Source organism: Cricetulus griseus (assembly GCF_003668045.3).
Source record: "Cricetulus griseus strain 17A/GY chromosome 1 unlocalized genomic scaffold, alternate assembly CriGri-PICRH-1.0 chr1_1, whole genome shotgun sequence".
In the NCBI taxonomy this organism is placed as follows: Eukaryota; Metazoa; Chordata; class Mammalia; order Rodentia; family Cricetidae; genus Cricetulus; species Cricetulus griseus.
The window spans coordinates 152,320,158-152,332,310 of NW_023276807.1; the positions used below are offsets into that span (position 1 = coordinate 152,320,158).

General features: G+C 39.0%; 1 pseudogene; it reads left to right on the forward strand.

The window, feature by feature from the left end:
* The first annotated feature begins 10,939 nt into the window (after nt 1-10,939).
* The window catches only part of LOC118239694, a 2,692-nt pseudogene continuing 1,478 nt past the window's right edge, over nt 10,940-12,153 (forward strand).

Consider the following 12,153-nt stretch of genomic DNA (forward strand, 5'->3'; position numbering starts at 1 on the left):
GCCCTGGGGTTCTTTCACACCCTTCTGACTGCCATAAGTATATGCATACTTGTGTGTACATGCACACAGAGACATGTAAATCAATACAAACTTCAAAAGTATATACATGTATTTATACATATTAATAATAAGCAATAACATTGTAAATGATAAGTCTGAGTAGAATGTTTTCATAGTGTCCTGAAATAATTATATTCAGGAGAAAATACACCCAGTACTTGTGAAAATATTGTGAGGTACCCACCAAAGAAGAATACTAGGACATGGGTTCAAGCCAATAGTAAGCTTTCATTCACTAGCTGAACAACAAACTGGGTGTTTGGGGCCCTATTGAATTTCCAATCATTTCCCAGGCTGAATTTTGAAGCACAAAAGCCACATCTTGTGTTAATACACCTCAGTTAGTTAGTTAGTGGAACTACAGAAGCCAAAAGGCAAAGTTAGTACATTTAGGGACTTTCCCCGAACTGTAGGCTTTTGGTGGATTAGGCCTTTGTCCTTGTTTTTTTTTTTTTTGTTTGTTTGTTTGTTTCTTATTGTTTCTCAGGTATTGCTGTTTATGTGCTGGGTTCCAAGGCCTAAGTGGTATTTCCACTATGATATCCACTCTGCTAAGATCCAGGGTTCTGTTATGAAACACACGAAAGTAACTTTAAGACAACAACAATTCCTGTCTCTATCACTAGAATCATATTTCCAGTGTTGAGTGCTGCAGCTTGAATACGACCTGTCCACACAGAAAATATTGATAAACTTTGATCATTGTAATAAGATTGAGAAGCAGTAGAGATTTTCAACAGATGACTAAGCATTCAAATTATAAATTTCTCCTGGGAGTATCTTGGATTAGTTAAGAATAATTACTGTAATAATAAACTTACTTCATTGAAGTAATCCACATACTTGGCTTCCTTGGCACATACACTTTTCACACCTCACTTCTCTGTCATTTTAATTATAGACATAAATAGCTGTCATTGTGTATTAACCCCAAGCTGTCTGTGCTTTCCTGCCATGAGAATCATTATTACATCATACAGAGTTTCCTGCATATGCAAGCCTGAAACCATGACAATATGAATGGACATACTAATGAAGAAGGGAAGAATTTTGCTTGTTCCCCACTGACTCTAATAAGCCACACAACAACATCTCTACCTCTGCTTCCCTTTTTTCTACTTTCCCTGCCAATCAGAGTCTAGTGAGGAAAGAACACCTTCTCTCTCTCTTCCCCCCCCTCTCTCAAATGTAATGACACTCTCCTTATAAAAGAAAGTTGTTTATAGACCAGCAGCTTAGTCTCAGTAGCATTTACATCACATATAGAAACAGGCACACTAACAATTCTCCTAGAATAATCTTTGATTTTATCTGTATCTGTTCCACTTTGAGCTACAATTACATGGATGATTTTTCCTAGTACCATGAGAACAAATGTCTTTTAAGATCAGAAGGGTATTGAAGAAAAACCAAATTAGTAATTCTACTCAGTTGTGGCAAGATGAGCTAAGGAATGTATTGGATTATTGCTGTGGATTATGTTCATTGTGAATAAAAAAAGCCCTGACTGGCCAATAGCAGGGCAAAAAGAGATTGGGCAAGACAGCCTGATGCAGAGAAAGAAGAAGGGCAGAGTCAGGGAGTCGAGAGAGACACAAGTGAGCCACCAAGGGAGCCAGATATTTACAAGATGAAGTGTCAAGCCATGAGACATATGACAATACATAGATTATGAAATATGGGTTGATTTAAGTTGTAAGAGCTAATGAATACTAAGCCTGAGCGATTGGTTAAGCATTTGTAGTTAATATAAGTCTCTGAGTGATTATTTGAGAGACTCTGTGGGACAAGAAAACTCCACCTAAATATGGTGCCCACCTTCTGGTATGGATCCACATAAGACATGAAAAAGTTTTAAAAGGGTTCTAAATGCACTGAAATGAGCTGTACTGGGCTTCCTAGTCTCTCATGCTTCCATGGTTCAGAAATCAGTTTTCTTCTGTCTCACACCAATCGGCTTGTCTGATATGAGACAGGAACTCTGAATTTTTCTTTTAACAGCATGCTTGGATTTAAAGGAATGAACCACAGTCTAACTCCAAAGCCAGCTTTGATTTTTAAGTGAATCATGACTACCACTACACTGGGAAGTAAGGAAATATAGGTGTTTATGTAGTGAGATTTTACCCTGTATTAGATACTGGTACCATAAGTTAGATTCTTCTTTTCTTGGTGATCCTTTCTGGATAGCTATCCTTTCTTCTTTAGGCATCTAGATGTCCAATGTCTTTTGGTTTCTTGAATATGGGTATTTTTTATGCAAAAACAAGACCAGATCCCTGCCCCAACTTTTGCCAGGTTTCCTTACAACTTGTGGAATTTACCTTGGTAGATGAGCTATGAGCACTCTTCATCAAGATGCTTCTCCTGTTCAAATCTTGATTAGCTTTGATGTTATCCATAACTTTTCTTCTCCTGTAGAAACAAAAGTGAAACCCATTCCCCAATGTAGCATATATCCTGGTTTCTATTCTGTGTTCAACACACCCTTGAAGTACATCAGCTGATTTAGATCAGAAGTTTTTTCTGTTGTCCAATGTCTTTCCATATCTGTTGTTCCTTTCTCGTTAGCATTAGGAGAATTCAAGATTAATAGGGCATTATGCAATCTGTTTTGGGGGTCTTGGCAACCACTGCTTGTTTATACAGCATTCCTTTTAAGGTTTGGTTAGATCTCTCAATAACTATTTGTCCTTTATGATTGCATTGTATAGCTGTAATATGCTTTATGTTACTATATTTTTAAAAACTATTCCAATTCACTTGAGACATATGACGGAGCATTGTCGGTTTTTATTTGCACAGGTATAGCCATAATTAACTGTTATTTCTAAAAGGTGTGTGAAAGAATCAGCCCTTTCACAGCTCAAAACAGTTGCCCATTGAAATCCTGAAAATGTGTGTATTGCATGGTATACATATCTTAATTTTCCAAATTCTGCAAAAAAGAAAGGTATCCACTTGCCAAATTTTATTTCTATGCATACCTTTCTGCTGTTAAAGGAGTTGGTTATAGAAGGAACAAGTATAACATGTTTCTACTTCCTTAGCTTTTTGCCAATTGACAGAAAAATACGTTTTTAAACCTTTGCTATTCAAATGTTGTCTTTTATTAAATTCTGAGAAATCTAGCACAGATCCTACTAATAATTGAGCATTTTTATCATTACTTTATGTTAGAGGACCTAGCAGACCCATTTGGAATCTCATGTGTGATATATATGGGATGATTCCCACTGCAATTATTTCTTTTTTGTCATTTGAAATATATTGTCTTATTGATGTAGGCATTGTGAGGTTCCCAAGGAAATTGTACATAGGGTTAAGGTTAAAGGGGTAAGCAGGTACCTTATGATACAAAGACCAGTGTGGGAAATTTTGCAATAATCGTTTAAAAAATTGGTTGCCAGTGTTCAAAGATATCCAGGTTCCTGCATACTTATCTCATCTAGTTGCTGCTAATATATTTATCTGCTGTTGGAACCGAGCACAGAATATTCAAATGTTGACTAAAAGAGGATAAGATGTAAAGATATCAAAAAGAATCTATGAGTTATCCTATTCTTCCTCCAATAAATGATTTGAAATCACTTTAACACAGATTTTTACTGGGACTCCAGCTCAACAGTAAAGTGTAGCAGGACTGTGTCCCACTTAAGTATTTGCTTTATGTTGGGCTTTTTGCAATTTATACATTTGCCAAAGTGTGCCTATTGATGTCTTCTATTTACCACTGACACCATTTGATTTAAAATACCTTTATCTTTGTTGAAAACACTAGTCATTCCACTAATTCTAAAACACAGGGCATTTTGTTGCAAATGCTATGAGTTATTAATGTGCTAATTATATGTTCCACTTTCTACACACTCAGTTGTCACCATCCAGCTCCAATAAACTGTACTTTATTGCTGAGGGCATTTTTGAAAGTGCTTTGGTGGTGTTGCTTATATTGATAAATTGGTGAAGCAAAAGCAAAAATTCTTTCCCAAAGATCAGCCTTGGACTCTGGATCAAATGCATCTTCTTCGTCTTGCTCACGTTAGTTCATTATCTTCTGTATCACTGTAGCCACATCTTCATCCCTCAGAAGCCACTCATCAAAGAACCCTCAGCCTGCATGAAGAACAGCTATGTTGTCAAAGAGTGACTCACTTTCCCACTAAATTGTACCCTGAATATAAGATGAGACAAAACTGGCTGAAGAGAAACCCTGGAAATAAGGGCCTGGCTTTAACTACTCTATTCTTTTAGAATAACGTTGTTTTCAACAAAACTGATGACAAGCGTATTCCCAAATGCTGCAGATGGGCCCTGTGGAGAGCCCTGTGGAAAGATGCTTGGAAGAGAGAGATAACCAGTGGTTGGGGGTAACACTCTCCAGACAGCCCGGTGAAAATGGATCAATTGTGGTAGGTATTGAAATGAGTCCACTGATCAAGGTCCTGGAATCAGACATTCTAGGAGTGACTTTCACATATTTGTTTTACTTCTGTTTTACCCAGACTTGTGGGCATAGGTGAAAAAAATATATTTTATATGAGGAAAGAAAATAAACTACCCACTGGTGTTTGCTACGGGATGTCTTCTGATTTACGCACAGGACTGAGTAAAAGGATGGCCCCGTGTTACCAAGGTAAGTGTGACATGATGAAGCTACATGGATACAATCTGCTAATCCCCAAAATGTGAGGAGAAAGACCACTGACCCAAATCATCATGACCAAATTAATTAAAACAAGCAATTATATCAAGCTTTTTTATTTGTGTACATGGGCTGCCTCTCCCTAAGTTGCAGTTCAGAGGTCAGCATTAGATGTGAGGAAGACAAAGCTTTTATAGCTCGGGGAGAGAGGGTTTCCAAATGGGAGATTTGGCACGCAAAATAGGCAGGGTTACAGAAGAACAAACAAGTTAGTGTTAATGACCTCCTGAAACAAAGACATGATTGCAAGGTGGTCATAAGAATAGGTATTCATAAAAGGCAGCCCATAACAGCCCTTTTGAAACAGAGCTAGGGTTGCAAATGGTTCCAAACAACTTTTTGAGACAAAGTCACAATTGACATTCCTGGAACAGGTATATAGAACCAATTGTAGCTAAGGTTGCAGGTGGGCATAGCCCTATCCTGAGAAACAGAGGTTTAATCATAAACAGGAATGAGCCTAGTTCATCTTTGCTATAAGATGTAGTTGAGGCTGAAATGGAGTTAGGCTGGTTCCTCAAAGCAAATGAAGGCTTTCAGTTCGTGTTTCATTGCATTTTCATCTTTGACTGATCACAGAAGAAGATCTTTGATACAGCCATTGTTTAATATAAAGCATCCTTCCTTTATTTACCCAGGAGAGCCAAAATACCCCATATAAACACTGTGCACTTTTGAAAAGCAAACCTTCAGGTTCACTTGAATAACTGGGGAATCTAGTTGATAATTATCCACTTTTACACCAAATTTATTTTCAAATCTCTATAAGCATGTCTATTGCCCAGGAAACACAGGATCCCTAAAATCATGAAATTACAAAGAAAATTCTTATTAGAAAGAAAATTACTGCATTTCCTGTTCTTTTAGTAGCTTCTAAGAAGTCTTTAAAATGATTCTATGCATTAGTATAAGCAAAGCATGCCCACTTCCATTTTCCCAGGTCATTTGTTTTCCTTGAAGATATTAAGATATTAAGATATGTGTATATGCACACAAGAGAATGCCACCCAGGCTTAGTAAGCCCTGCCATTTGGGACACCATGGATGGATATGGAAAATAGTATAAGCCAGGCACAAAAAAAGCACATAATAACACTTATATGTGAAATATAAAAACATGAAATACTGAGGGACAGAAGGGCTAAGTGGTTGGGGATGTGGGAGGTGGAGTGGGATGAGGAGTGTGGATTACAGGACATTGAGTCCCAGTTTCCTAGATGAATGAGTCTAGCAATGTAATGCATGGTATGAGGGTTATATTTAATGTTACAGCTTGCTGTGGGAGTTTGCCAAGAGGGCAGATTGTTTTTTACTATGTACAGAGAAAAAGTCACCCTGAAGACAGAGGTGTATGTAGTTGCTTGAGTGTGTACTCTTTCTACCATGTGTGTGTTCACAGAATGTACTGTTGTGCACCTCTAGTATATATAATAACTCAGAGAGCTCTGAACCAAATCTAGAAATATTACTTCTTAGGTTATCACTAATTGAATTGTTAAAAACGAATTTTAGCACATGTTGCAAACCATTCCTATGAGGAGGAAACAGAGGAAGAAGTGCCTCTAATTGTGCTTCATGATGATAATTTTAAGATAAATACAGGAGAGCTGAATGCTGTTAAATTACAATTATTACCATTTTCAAAACTGATGTGCAAAACTTAGATTTTAAGAGTCATGTTTGTGAAGGCCTCTGAAAAAAGTAAATTATGGAGGATGATATCATTACCATGAGAATTAATCCTGAAAAATTAGAAAACTGAGTCAGAACGATTTTGTGTTCAAGGGTAGCCTGGGCAACACAGTTAAACTCTGTCTCAAAAAAGTATGTATTCCTAATTTATCTAAATCTATATTGTATATTTTATCTTAGATTTTGTGATAAAATTTGGAGAACATTTTGCATCGTGTCAAGCTGGAGTATCTAGTTTTTACACACAGGTAACAGCCCGATATTAACTCCAGGTACTGTGCATATATAGAAGTTTAAATTCAGGGGCTTTCTAGATTTGGGAGTCAAAATTGAGTAACATTTGAATAATATCTCCTCAGCTGTGTATCATCACCACCCTATGTATCCCATTTAATGCTCCTCATCTAATTGTAGAGAGTTAATTTCTAAGTGACTAATACCACACAAGATCAACCAAAATATATACTAAAGATCACCACCTCCACTAAGAATTTAAAGGACACCGAAAGTATCTAGTTATTCATTTTGTTAACTTGGGAACTGAACTGAACATATATACCCAAGTATATTGTATTTAATCACTAATTGAGTATAAATGAAATACATGAGTCTGTTTTTTCATTAAAGTTATGATAGTAGTGAGGGTTAACAAATTAAAATATATCCTTGAAAATCAGATATAATACCAAACACTACTGAAAACTCTAGATTGTTATATGTGAGGTCTCAATTATATACATCCCTCAGGTTAAACAATAAAAAAATAATAAATGTTTCAGGCCCTTTCAAAAAACCCATTATGATTTCATGAATGTTTTCTAACTCTATGGAGATAAGACTTTATGGTTTGGGTTCACTGATCCTATACATGTTAACATATTTTACAAAGGCTTATAACAATTCTTTCTTTCGTCTATGGAAGTAACTATATTTAAAGTTCAGAATTATTTAGAGGATAGACTATATTTTGATTAGGGTTGATTGCTATGAGTTGTTATACAATAGAGACAAGGGCCTGCTCTTTCTTTCCTTCCTTTCTAGTTATGATAAAATATGTGCTAAGTTCCACTAGCCTTTTTATTTTTTTATTCCCCCCACACACAAGTGTTTTTTAATTTTTTTATTTTTGTAATGTTTTGATTAGTTCAAATTAGGAACAAGTTTGCTTCACATGTCAATCCCTTCTCCCACTCCCTCCCCTCCCCCCACTATTCCCCCTTCCTCACCATCTAGCCCCCACCAAATCCACCCTCCACTCCCCAGGCAGGGTAGCCCCCAGCCTCGATGGGGGCTCCTCAAAGTCCACCACATCATTTTGGGATGGGACCATGTGTCCAGGCCCCGAGTGCATCCCTTCACCTGGGATGGGCTCTCAAAGTCCCTTCTTACACCAGGGAAAAATACTAATCCACTACCAACCCCCCCACCCCAGAGTGTGGAGACCTCCTCATTGACATCCATGTTCAGGGGTCTGATTCAGTCCTGTGCTGGCCTTCCAGACAGCAGTCTAGGGTCCATGTGCTCCCCCTTGTACAGGCCAGCTGTTTCTGTGGGTTTCACCAGCCAGGTACCGACCACATTGATCTTCACTCCTCCCTCTCTGCAACTAGGTTACAGAGTTCAGTTCAGTGTATATCTGTGGGTTTTACAGTGAAACACTAGATAAAAAAATTAGGATTGAAGATAAGCTAGCTGTTAAATATTATTTTAAAGTTTTTGTTGTCCAGGTAAAACTCTACAAGTAAAAGCTTCTGCTCTAGGACTTGCCAGCATTGAGTAGAATTTTCTTGGGAGGATAGCAGCACACTGCACTGGACCTTGCACCCCCATACACTGCACAGGACTCTGCTTCCCCACACACTGCACTGGACTCTGCACCCCCACACACTGCACTGGACTCTGCACCCCACACACTGCACTGGACTCTGCTTCCCCACATACTGCACTGGACTCTGCACCCCACACACTGCACAGGATTCTGCTCCTCCACACACTGCACAGGACTCTGCTCCCCCACACACTGCACTGGACTCTGCACCCCACACACTGCACTGGACTCTGCACCCCCACACACTGCGCAGAATTCTGCATCCCCACACACTGTACTGGACTATGCTCCCCCACACACTGCACTGGACTATGCTCCCACACACACTGCACCGGACTCTGCACCCCACACAGTGCACTGGACTCTGCACCCCACACACTGCACTGGACTCTGCACCCCCACAAACTGCACTGGACTACGCTCCCCCCCACACTGTACTGGATTCTGCTCCCCCACACACTGTACTGGACTATGCTCCCCCACACACTGTACTGGATTCTGCTCCCCCCACACTGTACTGGATTCTGCTCCCCCACACACTGCACTGGACTATGCTACCACACACACTGCACTGGACTCTGCTCCCCCCACACTGCACAGGATTCTGCTCCCTGACTTGCCTATGCTGAGAAGAATTGGACTTCGGGGGTACCAGTGGACCAGGAGTCTGTGCCAGAGAAAGCAGGGTATCAGGAAGCCATGTCAGAATAGAGATGGGGAAAGGGTGAGGTATGTGTCCAGGGACTCTCTGTTGTCTCAAAATTGCACATCTTTGCATGGTTGAACTAGGCCACACATAGGGAACCAGATGAAAATGATTCTTTTTTACCATTTATTATTTCACAAATCCAGTGCATAAATATTAAAGGAAAAAGAAAAGCTCAGACAAATCCAAGCTCCCGGCCAAGCACTCAGCCACCACCTGCTTCCCTGATCAGAAAAATGACCATGATCTTTCTGGCTCCACCTCTTATCCCCAGTCTTGTCCATCCCTAATGTAAACCCCACCTCTTGGACTAAACTGTTCTTTTTAATTGGATAGCAGCTGATTGACAGATTTTGAACTTCACATCTATTTGAGTTATATTTTTATTTGCTATAGTGAGACTTCATGACCAAGGCAACTAATGCAAGAGTTTCTTGAGGGATGGACTACCATTTCAGAGGGAGATTTTATGACCATAATGGCAACAGGCAGACAGGCATGGTGCTAGAGAGGTAGCAGAGCTCTGAAACCTTAAGACAACAACCAGAGGGCAGAGAGACAGCTAACTCAGGATTGCTTTTAAAACCTCAAGTCCTGTGACACTACTTCTCCTTCAAAGCCATACCTCATCCCTCCCAAACAGTTCCACCAGCCTATGGAGTCTGATCCTATTGAAAGAGCCACAACATATGCACATTTAAATTTATTTAAATGAATTCTATGCTTAGAGAGATCTAGACACTATTTTCACAAAACCATACAACTCGGAATTTTTTTAAAACACCTATATCTGGATGCCAATGGAAAAAAATGTTTAATTTGTATTGTGTAGCTCTTTCCCTTCCACTTTTCTTCAAATATATCCTATCACAAAACTTGTCACACTATGTGATTTTTATTAACTGTGTGGTATTCATTTTATTTCAAAGGATTTTGCTTTCTAAGATAATAATGTTAATATTTTCTTAGAGCACTTGTTAGCCCTCTCATACATTGGAAATTGCTGTTTCTGAACTTTTGGGGAGTGCTTTCTTTGTGAAATTTCTGTGCAAATTCATAGAATTCCTTGACTTTGCTGTTCATTTTACTTTGGTATTTTACATGAACATGATCTAGGAATTTTTGTTGGCAAAGCAAAACATCCAAAGAATTAAAAAAAAAACATGTTTGTGTGATTATGAATTATTAGCACATTCTTCCCTTCCCCTGGCCAGTCTATTGCTATTCCCACTTTCCTTTCATGTCTTTGCTAGAGACATCCCCTCATTCTGATTCCTCGGGTTATGAACTGAGATGGAACCCTGTTTTTAAATTTTTGAACAACTCTCACTTTTCATCCACCATAACAGTTCAAACCCTATAGTTACAGCCAAAGACCAAGACTGTATTCTCCCTGATACATTTTCATAGAGATTTAAAAGGAACACCAAAGTCTCCTGCTGAAACTTGGCTTATTCCTGCAAACTCCATGGCCCATACAATGAACTGAAAGCTCTATGCTCTAGTCATCCTGATTCAAAAATCCTATGTGGTGTGTGTGTGTGTGTGTGTGTGTGTGTGTGTGTGTGTGTGTGTGTGTGTCTGTGTGTGTGTCTGTGTCTGTGTCTGTGTGTGTGTGTGTGTATTATTCACCTGCCCTAAGCCAAGTCTTCATCTAGTCTTCATCTAGCATTAAGCTGTCACTTAGCTGCTATACCTGCTACAATTACACTATTAATTTTAAAATATTGCATTCCTCCCATGTTTATAAAAACTGAAATTACAACTGTTAAACAACTCAATCAAGTTCTTCATAAGTACATCTCTCTTCAACAGAACAATGTGCTATTGGCACTGTTACAGAAATCCCTTGACCTGTGTGTTTTGTAACTTTGGAAGTTAATATTTGATTTATGATATAGCTAAATTGTTGGTCAATTGAGTAAACACTCAATCTTTGCAGAACAGGATGGAAGGGCACGTCACGGCATCTGAGAAGTGGGTCATGGCAGTTTTTGTGGTGCAGCTTTGCTGTGATGGCTATGTCTTGTGTGGCAAAGTCCTTGTGTGGCCCTGTGATATGAGTCACTCACTGACTGAATCCTTGAAGAGCTTGTGGATAGAGTACATGAGGTGACAGTCCTGAAATATCCCACTATCATGATAGATCAGAATAAACATTCTGCACTTCACTTTGAGAACATCTGTCTGTCCAATGGGGAAGAAGCTTCCAAAATTCATATAAATGAACTAGTGAACCTAGCTGTGAATGTCATTCCAAACTTGCCAGTTTGGAGAGGAGCAACAAATTTTCAGGAATTCTTTTTCCATCTGACTTCAATATTTCAAAATATCTGTTGGAGTGTATTGTACAACCAGACATTCATGAATGAGCTCCAAGACACAAAATACAATGTAATGGTTATAGATCCTGTGGTTCCCTGTGGAGAGCTGGTGGCTGAGGTGCTTCAAGTCCCATTTGTGAACACCCTGAGATTTAGCATTGGCTACACCCTGGAGAAATACTGTGGCCAGCTTCCAGTTCCCCTGTGCTGTGTATTATAGGTGAACTAACAGAGAATATGACCTTCACAGAAAGGGTGATAAATATGATTCTGTCATTGTTTTTTGAATTTGGACTTCAGCAATATGACTTTGCATTCTGGGATAAGTTTTATAGTGAAACCCCAGGTAAGAGACTACATTGCATGCTAAGTATTTTAAAACTTAATGGAAGTTTAAAAATAAAAAAAGAAATGCATGCTATATACTTCATTTCCATGTAAAACTCTACAAGTGAAAATAGTAAACTGTTCATTGATAAATAGTTGTGGAAGCATTATGAAGTTATTTTGCTATTATTACTCAGTGTTTATAATCATTAAACTGTTTAATAGTATGTCGCGTCCACCCTTGACTAGCAAGAACGACGCAACACCGAGGAATCTTCTTCTCACATTTTATTCCGGAACCTTGATTTACAGGAAGTGGCACTGAACCCAGGAAGGCGGGGCTTGATATAGCCTACAACTACCAATCACCTAATCCCAAGTGGCACACCAGGATAGGTTGTCTCCAAGCAGAATTAAAAGGATACGTGGCCTTTACCAAATTAGGAGTTGTTTACCACAGAGAGCACTCGCCGTTGGGCTGGCAGAAGGCAGAAACCGGCGCCATCTTTTG